Source organism: Hyaena hyaena, unplaced genomic scaffold (genome assembly GCF_003009895.1).
Source record: "Hyaena hyaena isolate Hyena2069 unplaced genomic scaffold, ASM300989v1 scaffold_684, whole genome shotgun sequence".
Classification (NCBI taxonomy): Eukaryota; Metazoa; Chordata; class Mammalia; order Carnivora; family Hyaenidae; genus Hyaena; species Hyaena hyaena.
The window spans coordinates 1,038,436-1,051,905 of NW_024081316.1; positions in this window are offsets into that span (position 1 = coordinate 1,038,436).

The window sequence follows — 13,470 nt, forward strand, 5'->3', positions numbered from 1 at the left end:
ATTATTTTCTTAATTTCTCTTTTTACTTCTTTATTAGTAGTATATAGAAACACACCAGTCTTCTATATATTAATTTCATATCCTGCAACATTACTGAATTCATTGATTACTTTTAATAGTTTTTGTGGTGTCTTCAGGGTTTTCTATCTCCAGTATTATGTAATTTGCAAAGAGTGACAGTTTTACTTCTTCCTTACCAATTCTGATGCCTTTTATTTCTTTTTCTTATCTAATTGCTCTGACTACAATTTGCAATTGTGTGTTGAAAATAACATCCTTGTCTTGTGTCTGATCCTAGAGAAAGAGCTTTTAGCTTTTCATCATTAAGTATGATGTTATCTGTGGGATTTTCATATATGGTCTTTATTACATTAAGCTATATGTTCCCTCTAAACCTAGTTTGTTGAGAGTTTTTATCATAAACAGATGTTGAATTTTGCCAAATGCTTTTTCTGCATCTATTGAGATGCTAATATGATTATTATCCTTTATTTTGTTGATGTGGAGTCTCAGGTTGATTACATTGTGGATATTGAACTATCTTTGCATCCCCAGAATAAATCCCACCTGACTGTGATGAATAGTCCTTTTATTGTGTTGTTAAATATGGTTTGCTAATGAGAAAGAATGAAATCTGGCCATTTGTAGAAATGTGGATGGAACTAGAGGGTGTTATCCTAAGCAAAATAAAGCAGGCAGAAGAGGACAGATATCATGTTTTCACATATAAATGGAAAAGGAGAAACTTAACAGAGGACCATGGGGGAGGGGAAGGGGAAAAATAGTTGGGGAGAGGGAGGGAGGCCAATCCATGAGAGACTCTTGAATACTGAGAACAAACTGAGGACTGATAGGGGTGGGGGAGAGGGGAAGGAGGGTGATGGGCATGGAGGAGGGCACTTGTTGGGATGAGCTCTGAGTGTTATATGGAAACCATCTTGACAATAAACTATAAAAGAAAAAAATATGGTTTGCTAGTATTTTATTGAGGATTTTTGATTATATGTTCTTTAGGCATATTGGCCTGCATTTTCCTTTTTCTTTTCTTTCCTTTCGTTTCTTTTCTGTTTTTCTGGTATCTTTTGGTTTTAGGATCACAGTATGGTGGCCTCATAGAATATATGGGAAAGCTTTCCTTCCTCTTCTATTTTCTGAAATAGTTTGAGGAGAATAGGTATTAACTTTTCTTTAAATGTTTGGTAGAATTCATCTGTGAATCCATCTGGTCTTGGACTTTTATTTTGGTTACTAGTTCTATTTTGTTTCTAGTAATTGGTCTATTCAGATTTTTTATTTCTTCTTGATTTAGTTTGAGAAGATTACCTGTTTACAGCAATTTATCTATTTCTCCTAGGTTGTCCAATTGACTAGCATATAATTTTTATAGTATTCTCCTGTAACCCTTTTTATGGAGTGTTAGTAGTTGTTTCTCATCTTTCATTTCTGATTTTATTTGAGTCCTTTTTTGTGTATGACAAGTTTGTGTAAAGTTTTATCAGTTTTGTTTATCCCTTCAAAGAACCATCTCTTGGTTTCATCAATTTTTTTTCTATAGTTTTTCTAGTCTCTGTATCATTTATTTCTGCTATGATCTTTTATTATTTCCTTCATTCTACCCACCTTGACATTATTTGTTCTTCTTCTAGTTCCATTTAGTGTAAACTTAGATTGTTTATTTAAGCTCTTTCTTTCTTTCTTTCTTTCTTTCTTTCTTTCTTTCTGTTGAGGTAATATTATATTGCTATAAATGCCCCTCTTAGACTTGCTTTTACTCTGTCCCAAATATTTTGTTATCTGTGGGTTTGTCTTTGTGTTTGCATTTTCATTTCTTTATCTATGCATTTTTTGATTTATTCTTTGATTCCTTTGTTGACTCACTGGTTGGTTAGAATCATGTTTAGCTTCTACATGTTTGTGTTTTCTCCATTTTTTCCCCCTTATGATTGATTTCCAGTTTCATACCACTGTGGTAAGAAAAGATGCATAGTATGATTTCAATCTTTTAAACTTATCAGGGCTATGTTTTTGCTACAGCTTGGGTACTTTCCATTATCCTGTCTTCCAGATCACTGATCTGTCTTTCTGAATCTTCTAATCTACTATTGTTTTCCTCTAGTGTATTTTTCATTTCACTTATTATATTCTTCAACTCTATTTGGCTCTTTTGTACATTTTCTATTATTTTGTTGAGTTCTTACTGAATTCATCTACTCTCTTCTCTAGTTTGTTGAATATCTTTATGACAATTGCTTTGAACTATTCATCAGGTAGATTATTTATCTCTATTTCATAGCCCTTTTTCTGAGATTTTGTCTTCTTTCTTTTCTTTTTAAATTTTTTTAAAATTTTATTTTTGAGAGAAACAGAATGTGAGTGGAGGAGGGACAGAGAGAGAGGGGGACATAGAATCTGAAGCAGGCTCCAAGCTCTATGCTGCCAGCACAGAACCCAGTGAAGGGCTGGAACCCATGAATCACAGGATCATGAGCTGAACTGAAGTCAAGTGCTTAACTGAATGAACCACCCAAATGCCCCATATTCTTCTTTCATTTGGAATACTTCTGTATGTCCTCTCATTTTACTTGATTTTCTATGACTTTTCTTTACTTGACTCTTATTTCTATGGATTGGGCAGAACAGCTATTTCTCCTCAACTTGAAGGAATGGTTTTGTGTGTGGTCATCTCTTGTGTAGACTGGGTATGCCTGGTGACTTTGGCTGGCTGTCTTGAGCTGTGGCTGGCATTTGCTGACCTAGAGAGAGTTCCCACAGCTCCCCACTATTTGGCAGGTTTCTAGGGCTGGTTCCTTCATATTCTAGTTGCCATTTTAAACCATGTTCTTCTGTGACCCAGAGTAGACAAATCTGCTGTCAGTCCGTCAATGCTGTCTGTCCCCATTGAAGCTCACAGCACTGGGGATAAAGGTTCCCTGTGTTACTGTGTCTCCATTTCACTCGCTGTTCTCCATGTGTTCTCTATCTTTGTTCAGTAGAAGCATAGTACTTTTTCAGGGCAAATTGTTCTATAAATAGGTGTCTGTGTCTGTGGAGGAAGTTAGTTCAGGGTCTTCCTACACTGTCTCCTTGGGCCCTTTCCTCAACTGTTAGCTTTTTTTTTAATATGTACTATGACAAAGCCCGGTTTAGATGACTTCTGAGGTCATTTTACATCTGAGAAAGTTGAATTTCAAAATAAGGAAATTTCTGCTAGCTGTTATAACAAAAAGTTCTATCACCCAGGTAGTCCTGGAGGGTTGTCACATGCCTCAGGAGAGAATTGAAGACATGGTCACCTGCCTCTGGCTAGATATTTTGTTCAATGGTGCCTGCCTTGTCTCAGTTACCTGTGTTAAGTTTAAGAAATGCACTGTATCCTAGGCTCCATGGCACATTCCCAAGGCAGAGATAGCAGGTGTTACTCCACAAAGCAAGTGCACCATGACATTTATACATATGAGATGACACAAACTGAAATCTGAGAGTCACATCAGTGAGATATAAAATCAGAAAGCCAAGGAGGTTGAGAGAAGATATTTCATAACATCTTCCTGCCCCTGCCCCTTACTTGTTTTTTATAAGATAATATATCACTTTGGACCCAATCCATTTATCCACTCATGTATCTGCATTGTTCGGTTCTTTAAGGTTGTGTGTAGGAGGTATAAACATGTTGCATTTGGTAACATATTTTTTTCAAAGATACTCAGAAATGTAGGATGGCAAAGAACTTTAGCGTTTCATCCAGGTAAATTTTTTGGATTTCCAGTATTTCTAAAACCAGGATGTATCACAGGTATTATGGAAGACTAGAGAAATGTCTCAGAATTTTTCAGGAGTCACACCATGGGCAGATGTATTGCCTTCTCTCTGCCGCTAGGAATTCATTTCAACAAGAGTGAAATTGATACTTTTTGGCCACCAGGCAAAAAAAAAGCAGCCCTACTGGGTGGAATTTTGCCTCAAGACATTTTAGAGGATGCTTTGCTTTCAAACACTAATCAATGACCTAATGAGGAAAGAAGAAAAGTTTGCTATTTTTCAGTAGGAGGGCCACAGTTTTTTATGCAACTTCTTTCTTCCAAAAGTAGCTGAACTTGTGTCAGGAACATGAGGCTTCGTTGTCCAGTGAACATCCTTTTCCTAATTTAGAAATCAAGTCCTAATTTACAAAGGGAATAGGCCCATGAGTTTATGCATGCAATTCACTCACTTATTTACTCATTGAATGAATATCAGTTAAGCATTCCAGGTACTGTTACACTCTAGCAATTGAAAGATTAGTAAACCAGTGTCCTTGGATCAGGAGGAGTTTGCAACCAAGTGGGAACAGACATATATGTAAATTGTCATTATAATTTAATATAAATGTGAGCGATATATGAATAAAATTTTGTCAAAATACGGAAGGAATGAATTAAAGTTCCTGGTGATATCCAGAGGAACTAGAATATTCCAGTTATCTGTCTCCTGGAAGATTGCAATAAAAGGAATCGAAGGGCTCTTTCAAACTGCTGGTTCAAAGTAAATCTTAACATAAATGGAGCAAGATTTTCTTCAGTTTAGGTGAGTCCAACAATGCTTTATCCTCATTTAAGGATATATCTAAGCTGAGAGACCTTTAAGAGACACAGGAAGCTCTTTTCAAAATTACCCAAGGACACTAAATATGTCTTAGGTGTCTTCTCATAGATTTAGACTTAGAGACAAGAATATGAAAAGAAGCCATTTATTTGGGAAATTACCCCAGAAATCAGCAGTGGGACAGTGAGGTACTAAGACAAGGACCAGAGGGAAACTAATAGTAGATACACAACACACTTCCGACCTGCCTTTCTTTTGAACCAGAGAAAGCCCATATAGAGAGAGTCCCAAGTGCTTGTACTGGGACACCTTGTGCATGGACTTGGATGTGACACCAGCTGTTATAGGTGGAAACAATGGCTTCTGCTACAATACGTTAACTAAGCCTGTTCCAGGCAAACTGGGATATATGATCTCCCTGCTAATGGCCCCATATATTAGGAATACATATTTCTTCATCTCTCCTTGGGTTGAATATGAATCTGAGGAGTTCAAATCAATTACATTTTAGGGAGACCAAAAAAAAAAAAAAAAAACCCTTCCATTATTAGATTTCTGCTAAGATCCTCTTCTATATCTTGCTTATAGAATTCCACAACTATATAAAAGCTCACTATGGTCCCTCATTCAATTACATTTGCTCCATCTGTACTTGCTTGTGAAAACTCTCTAATTACCAAGCACTCATTTAATTAAGCACCTTTTTAGTCACTTAGCATGAAGTTGTGAAAGTTGTAAGACTGAGAATCAGTCATATGAGACAAATAGCAAAAAGCATAATAGACCCACCTGTTAGAAATTGGTGGAATAAAATAAATATCTAGAAGATTAAATATTCTGAGGAGCAACTTCCACTTTATTGTTTGCAAAATGGTTTTTGATTCATCATTAATGCTCTCAGTAATTAATGAACACCAGATGGAATGTGAAACAAACAGGGCCACATCTATCAGGAGGTGTTTTCTCAGAGCTAAATGAAGCAATGAGCTTGGGCAGTGTTCACCTCCCTTAGTCTAGGTTCAAAGAAGGCCCTTTGATCCATGTATACATACCTTGGAGGAAACCTGGATGCATGACTTGACCTCTCTGATACCCAAATGTGAGATATAGCACTTACCTGCCATTCATCTACAGGCATACCTCAGATAATGGCAGGTTTGCTTCCAGCCTGCTACAATAAAGTGAATATTGCAATAAAAAGAGCCAAATTATTGTTTTGCGATGCATGTAAAAGTTATGTTTTAATTAGTCTAGTAAGTATATAATAGCATTCTGTATAAAAATAATGATCATGCCTTAATTAAAAATACTTTATTGCTATTTGCTACAAAATGCTAATCATCATCTGACCTTTCAGCAAGTTGCAATCTTTTTGCTGGTGGAGGATGTTGATGCTGCTGACAGATCAGGATGGAGGTTGCTGAAAGTTGGGGTGGCTATGGCAACTTCTTAAAATAAGACAACAATGAAGTTTTCCATATCAATTGATTCTTCCTTTCATAAGTGATTTTTCTGTAGCATGCGATCCTGTTTGATAGCATTTTACCCACTGTAGAACTTCTTTCTAAATTGAAGCTGGTCCTCTTGAACCCTGCTGCTGCTTTACCAACTAAGTTTATGTAATAATCTTTTATTATTACTTCAGTATTTTTCACAGGATCTTCATCACGAGTAGATTCTATCTCAAGGAACTACTTTCTTTGCTCATTCATAAGAAACAACTCCTCATTCTCTAAGATTTTATCAGGAGATTTCAGGAATTCAGTCATATCTTTAGGCTCCACTTCTAGTTCTCTTGCTGTTTCTTCCACTGAAGTCTTGAACCCCTCAAAGTCATCAGTGAGTGTTGGACTCTACTTCTTCCAAACTCCTCTTTCTGGCTGATGTTTTGACCGCTTCTCATGAATCATGAGTGTGTTTAGTGGTATGTAGATTGGTGAATCATTTCCAGGAGGTCTTCAGTGGACTGCTCAGATCCACCAGAGTAATCACTGTCTATGGCAGCTATAACCTTACAAAATGTATTCCTTAAATAAAGTCCTTGAAAGTGGAAATCACTCCTTGATCCATGGACTGTAGAATGGATGTTGTGTTAGTAAGCATGGAAACAATATTAATCATGTTGTACTTCTCCATCTGAGCTCTTAGGTGACATGGTCAATGAACAGTTATATTTTGAAAGGAATCTTTTTTGTTTTCTGAGCAGTAGGTCTCAGCAATGGGCTTAAAATATTTGGTAAACTACTCTGTGAACACATGTGCTCTCATCCAGGCTTTGTTCTTCCATTTTTAGAACACAGGTAAAAGATTTAGCATAATTCGTAAGGACCCTAGGATTTTCAGAATGGTAATGAGTATTAGCTTCGACTTCAAGTCACAAGCTGCATTAATTAGCCCCTTACAAAGAGTCAGCCTTTCCTCTGAAGCTGTGAAGCCAGGAATTGACTTTTCCTCTTTAGCTATGAAAGTCCTAAATAGCATCTTTTTTTCCAATATAAGGCTATTTCATCTACATTGAAAAGTTGTAGCAGTCTTCACTAGTTATCTTAGCTGGCTCTTCTGGATAACTTGCTGCAGCTTGAACATCAGCACTTGCTGCTTCACCTTGCACTTTTATGTTATGGAGAAGACTCCTTTCCCTTAAACCTCACAAACAAACCTCTGCCACTTTCAAACTTTTCTTCAACTTCTCACCTCTCTCAGCTTCAAAGGATTGAAGAGAGCTAGGGGTTTGCCCTGGATTAGGCTTTGGTTAAGGGAATATCGTGTCTGGTTTGATCTTCTTTCCAGACCACTAAAACTTTCTCCACATCAGCAATAAGTCTGTTTTTCTTTCTTATCCTTCATGTGTTCAATGGAGTAGCATGTTTAATTTCAAGAAATTTTCCTGTACATTCACATCTTGACTACCTGTTTGGTGAGAGAGGCCTGTTTTTGGCCTGTTTGATGAAGAGAGAAAGAGGCAGGGGAATGCCTGATCAGTGGAGCAGTCAGAAGACACACAATTTTTGATCAAGTTCATCCTCTTATAAGGATATAGATCATGGTGCCTCAAAACAATTACAATAGTATGCCAAAGATCTCTGATCACAGGCCACCATACCAAATATGGTAACAAAGAAAAAATTTGAAATATATTGAGAACTACCAAAAACTGACAGAGATATGAAGTGAACAAATGCTGTTTAAAAAAGTGGTGCTGATAGACTTGCTCAAAGCAAGGCTGCCAAAAATCTTTAGTTTTAAACACACACACACACACAAACACACACACAATATCTGTAAAGCACAGTAATGTGAAACACAATAAAATTAAGTATGCCTGTATTTCTAATACAAAATTCTAAAATCTGACTCCAATGTCTTCAAGCAAACGTCCATCTTCCCTGTTAAGTAGAAAGAACAAGCTTGAGAATCTAAAAAATGGGAAGAAAGAGGAAGAAAGCAATCCATATCATTCCACAGGGCAAAATCATGGAAATAAATGAGTTTGTAATTACTCTGTGGATCCTTGTTTAGATCAAAGGGATGGGAGATATATATTCACAGCTGAAGCACATAAACAGTAATTAGTACTTCTGACTAGTAATAGAAACAGAAGCTCTGAGGTTCTTTAAGGCAGGAAACCCCAAGCAGAGCCTAGGGAACATCAACGTGAAGAGAGATGATTGAAGATGAGGTATTGTGAGATTAGGGAGTAAGCCAGGATGCAGTGACTGTATTCTGCAATATAAGAATGGAAAGATCATCTGTTCTTTAGACCTTTCTGTAACTTCCCTTGTATCTAAAACTTTGGGAAGTATCAAAAGTAATGGAATAAACTCATTCATTCCAGCAATGAAAATTTAATTGGTAGAATAGTTTCTGTGGAAGACTCGATCAGAGATGAAACATAGAGGATGGGCTATAATATAGGAAAGCTCTCCTAATAAGTAAGTAACACAGAAATGTAATGGATAACTCTGTATTGAGCCTAGGTCTTGAGTTTGATTTTTATCCAAGCCAATCAGAAAGGTGGAAATCAGGCTTATGCAAGTTAGAAATGAACAAATTTCTGCCATTTGAAACTAACACATCGAGCAATTTCCTTACATACCTTTACCATGCTCACTCTCAAATCTGGGCTCCTGAACATGAAGTCATTATATTCATTAATTTACTTCATATTAACCATTACTTTGCCTTCCATCCATCTACACTTACTTTAAGGGCCAAACCCAAGTCTAACCTCTCTAGAAAGACTTACTCCCTTGACGCCACCCTCTTCTAAAACAGTTTGATACTCGTGATTAGTTCCACCCAATTTTTGACTCAAATGTGGCCTGTTCTATAATGCTTGCTATTATTTTATATGCACTACCATATAGCTCCAACTAAATTATAGGTTCTTCCAGTCATGACTGTGACTTATACCTCGGTGTACCCATAGCATTGATCACAGAGTAACATGGATTCATGGACTGAGTTGAAACAGAGATTTAATTTAAAATCCCAGATTTAAGGATATGGCAGTTAAGATTCAGAAAAGGGAAATAATTTTTCTAATGCCTTCTAATGTCTTTCAAAGGATCAGTTACAGTGTCAAACTGGAGTATAAAATTTCTGACCCGAATCTAATGCTTTTCTGTTAAATAGATAGCTTCCACAATCTGATATGTAATGGGACAAATGTAATTGTTTTAAAGTTCTGGAAATTCTTACGGGAATTTTGCAAAACACAAAGATCAGAATATACCACTTTTGGCAGGGAGAGAGGAGTCTTTTTAAAAGTTGGCAAACTGAAGAGTTTCCCTCAAAAGAACATTTAACCTGTTTGCTTGAAGCAGGGAGCTTTGGTTTTTCTCACCAAGGTCCCTATTCCTTGGTTCTATCTAAGAATCAGCAAGAAGGAGGGTTAATAATGTCATTTAAAGTAAATCACACTACCTGATGATGAGAACATCATTCTGTCTTCTCTGGTAGTTAGGAAGTCTATAAATTTGGTGCCACTGTCAAGTAGAAAAGGTCTGACTACAACTTGAGACTTCATCAAATACCTGCATGTCCCTTCTAACTATAGATCTCTCAGCATTTTTTGATTAGCATATGAACTTCCTTCCAAAGAAAAAGTAACAAATACACAGTAAGAGAAGGGGAAAGGGCAGACAAAAAGCACAAAGCGAGAGGAAACAACAGAGAAATCTCTCTTTTGCAAGGTTTTTTTTTACTTAAATTCCAGTTAGTTAATATACAGTGTAGTATTAGTTTCAGGTATGCAGTTTAGTGCCTCAACGCTTCCTCAGGTATACTCAGGTATACAGTGTATACTCAGGGATACAATTTAGTGATTCAACCCCTGTTGTTCATCACATCATCCTTAATCCCCATCACCTACTTAACTCACCCCCCTACCAACCTCTTCTCTGGTAACTATAAGTTTTCTCTACAGTTAAGAGAACACCTGGATTTCTTAAAACTGTAACAGCAAAGATTAGGCTGAAGGTGTCTTGTAGGGACAGTGCACATTGAGCATAGGTACAGAAGCAAAAATGGGGACTTAGTTGAGTGGTTTGTGAAATTAGCAATCACTATACATTTCCCTTGAATCAGAAACAAATAGCAGAGCTTTAATCTTAGAAAAGATTGGCCAGCTAATAAGTCCAACACTTGGAAACTTGAAGTGCTTCTAATGAACTTCTTGATTTTTAAATTTGTCTTAAACTAGTATTTTTTCTTAGGAAGTTATCAGAGCTTCCTTAAATATTCTTTCATACTTCTTACTGTTTTTGAGAGTACTCACAAACTTGGATTTCTGATATGTGCTGACTTTTAAAAATTAATTCACACTGGAGATAAAACACTAGACATCTTTCATATTTTGAATAGCTCAGAAAAAAAATTGAGACTTTACTTGACAACTAAAGGGAGTTAGGAAGCAATTTATGCTCATGCTTCTTTGAAAACCACTCCTTCACATACCCCTGATTTTCTTCCTATTGAGATGAACCAAAGGCATGTCCTACATGGTGCTGATTAATTATAAAACACCTTGTTACTGAAATATATTTTTAGGTTTGTATATCATGTAAATTCTAACTTTGACTTGGAAAACAATTCACTACAAGTTAAAGTAGATTTGCATTTCCAAACTTTGAATGCTACTATACATTTGTAGTTAACATGACTTACTGTTGCACTTCAGGGGCAGGACTAGGGTGAAATGAGTGAGATTCCTAGGAAACAAAATTTAGGAGACCTTGGGTCACCTGTATGGCTCAGTCAGTTAAGCCAATCATGACTTGGGCTCATGTCATGATCTTGCAGTTCGTGAGTTCGAGCCTCATGTCGGGCTCTGTGCTGACAGCCCAGAGCCTTGAGCCGGCTTTGAATTCTGTGTCTCCCTCTCTCTCTCTGCTCCTAACCCACTTGTGCTCTGTCTCTCTCTCACACAAAAATAAAATAAACATTAAATTTTTTTTTTAATTTAGAAGACCTCCATTCTCAGGACGGACATTGTACTTGCACGACCCTCTGAGTCATTGCCTTCTTAAATTTTTACCCTGGGGACTCCGTGGCCTCACTCTGGTTCCAACCCTAGTTGCAGCATTGGTGGTTCAATGGTAGAATTCTCGCCTCCCAACCCTAGTTGCAAATTGTGCCCTACACTCTTCGCCAATAAGAGGTCTGCCATGCTATCTTGAACTGAGTATTATAGTGTTGACCACCCTGGTATAGCCTCTCTCACCATCTCTTTCTGTTCTAGTAAATAATTTAGACCTGAAAGTGTCTGATTAAATGTATGCAAGGGATAGGAATGGATCAAAGAGACAAGGGAAAGTATCATCTTAGAAGCTAAAATCCCAACTACATAGTGACTGAAAGCAATGGAAGAAGCCATGGTGAAATACCATGTTCTAACTTCAGGGGATTTGAAGTTAACAGGAGAAAAATTGGCAGTTTATGGATCTGGCAGCTCCTTCCTCAGAGACTAAGCTATAAAAATTCAACACAGCTGTGATTCAGCTATTTCTGGTGCTCATCATTTTGTGAGCTTCTATCTCATTCTAGATATTTTGCTAGGTACACATCACATTTTATCTCCAATTCTCATAGCTAAGTACAGAGTATCAGTAATTATGGTGATTCCTTGAATCCGTGAAGCTAGCAATTGACAGAATCTGGACTTTAATCCATGTTCTTCTACCTCCAAAGCCTTCAGCATAGATCCTTGCTTGTTTTATGTGATTGTAAGGTGTAAAAATGAAGTAATTACTGAAATGAAGGAAACCAGAATGATGTTATAATCCATCAGAATATACTGTGATTATCCTCATGACTTGGGCAATACTTAAACATCTCACCCTGAAACCAGATTACTAGACTGTATTCTCACTGGGTTGCCCAGTAGAAACACTGCACTATACTGCGCTACATACACTCTTTAACACGGATTGAAACAGAAACATGTTTCTCTCATATCAATATGCAGAATTAAAGATCAGCCAGTTTCCCCAATGCTTACTAGGTTAGCATAAGCTTGCAAATAATTATCTTTCCTATAAACTTTTAGGAAAACAAATACCTCAATTCAGTTAGTAACTATAGCAATACTGAATAGGTTTGAGAAGATTAACATGCTTCATATTTTAGTATCATAATCTTTACTTATCAATAAGAGGTTTTACACTTGCATTTGCTTTTCCTGGATTTGGAGAGGAGCTGCTATAGCTTGTCCTTGCAGGAAGTTAAAAAAAAAAAGTGCTCTCCCTTTTTAAGAAAACATGCCTGAAATCATTGTTATTAAGAAGGATTTTTTCCTGTGGCTCAGTTGGGTAAGCCTCTGACTTTTGGTTTCTGTTCAGGTCATGATCTCACAGTTTGTGAGCCCCAGAGCAGTATCAGTAAACTGTGCTAACAGTGCAGAACCTGCTTGGAATTCTCTGTCTCCTTCTCTCTCTCTGCCCCTCCCCAGCTCACTCTCTAGCTCTCTCAAAAAAAAATAAAATAAAATAAAATTTAAAAGAATAAAAAAGAAGTTTTTTCCTAAGTTGTTTCTTTCTGGCTTAGGGGATAACTTTGAATTAATCCATCCATTCACACACATACATCAGTGTTTGTGTTAGGACAGGGAATGTGTATGTGTGCAGTGCTTTGGGATTTGTGTATATTTGGGAGAGCGGGGCAGATAGAATGCTAAACATCTTAAATGTGTCAGACTTCCTGCTTAGTGCTTTACATAGTTTTTCACTTCGTGCTCACAAAATTTGATGATGATCTATATTTTTCAGAACACTTCTGGTTATAGTTGGTAGAAATCCAACTCAAAAGAGCTTAAATCAAAAAGTAGTTTATAAAACAGGCTCATAGAATCACAGATGTAGGGGTAGCCTGGCTGCAGGCACAGGTGAATCCAGGGGCTCGGATAAGATCATCAGGACACAATATTCCTCTCCAGCTCTGAGAGTAATCTCTCTCAGTGTCATCCTAACTCAGCCCTCCAGCAGTCCCTCAAATCATATTAGCAAAACAGCTGTCAGCAGCTCCAGGCTTGCATCTGTATCTCATCAGTCCTGAAAGAAAGTAAATTTTTGAGTTGTTTCATTGAATCCTAGAAATGAGTCTAACTGGACCACTGTAGATCATATGCTCAGCTCTGAGCAAGAAACAGTGATGAGGCGAATTTGATGCTTGATTGGCCAAACCTATAGTCTGTGGCCTGTTTAGTGCTTGGTGATAGTAAGTCTACTTAAAACAAATGGATTTAATTTCGGGAGAGGGGGCAGTTCCCCAGAAAAGCATCAGGAATTATCAGAGAATAGGGGGATGGAATACGCATAGAGTTGTTGAATGAAATATAAGACAGTTACTTAAATTTGTATTTCACACCAAATAATGAATATATTTTTTAGT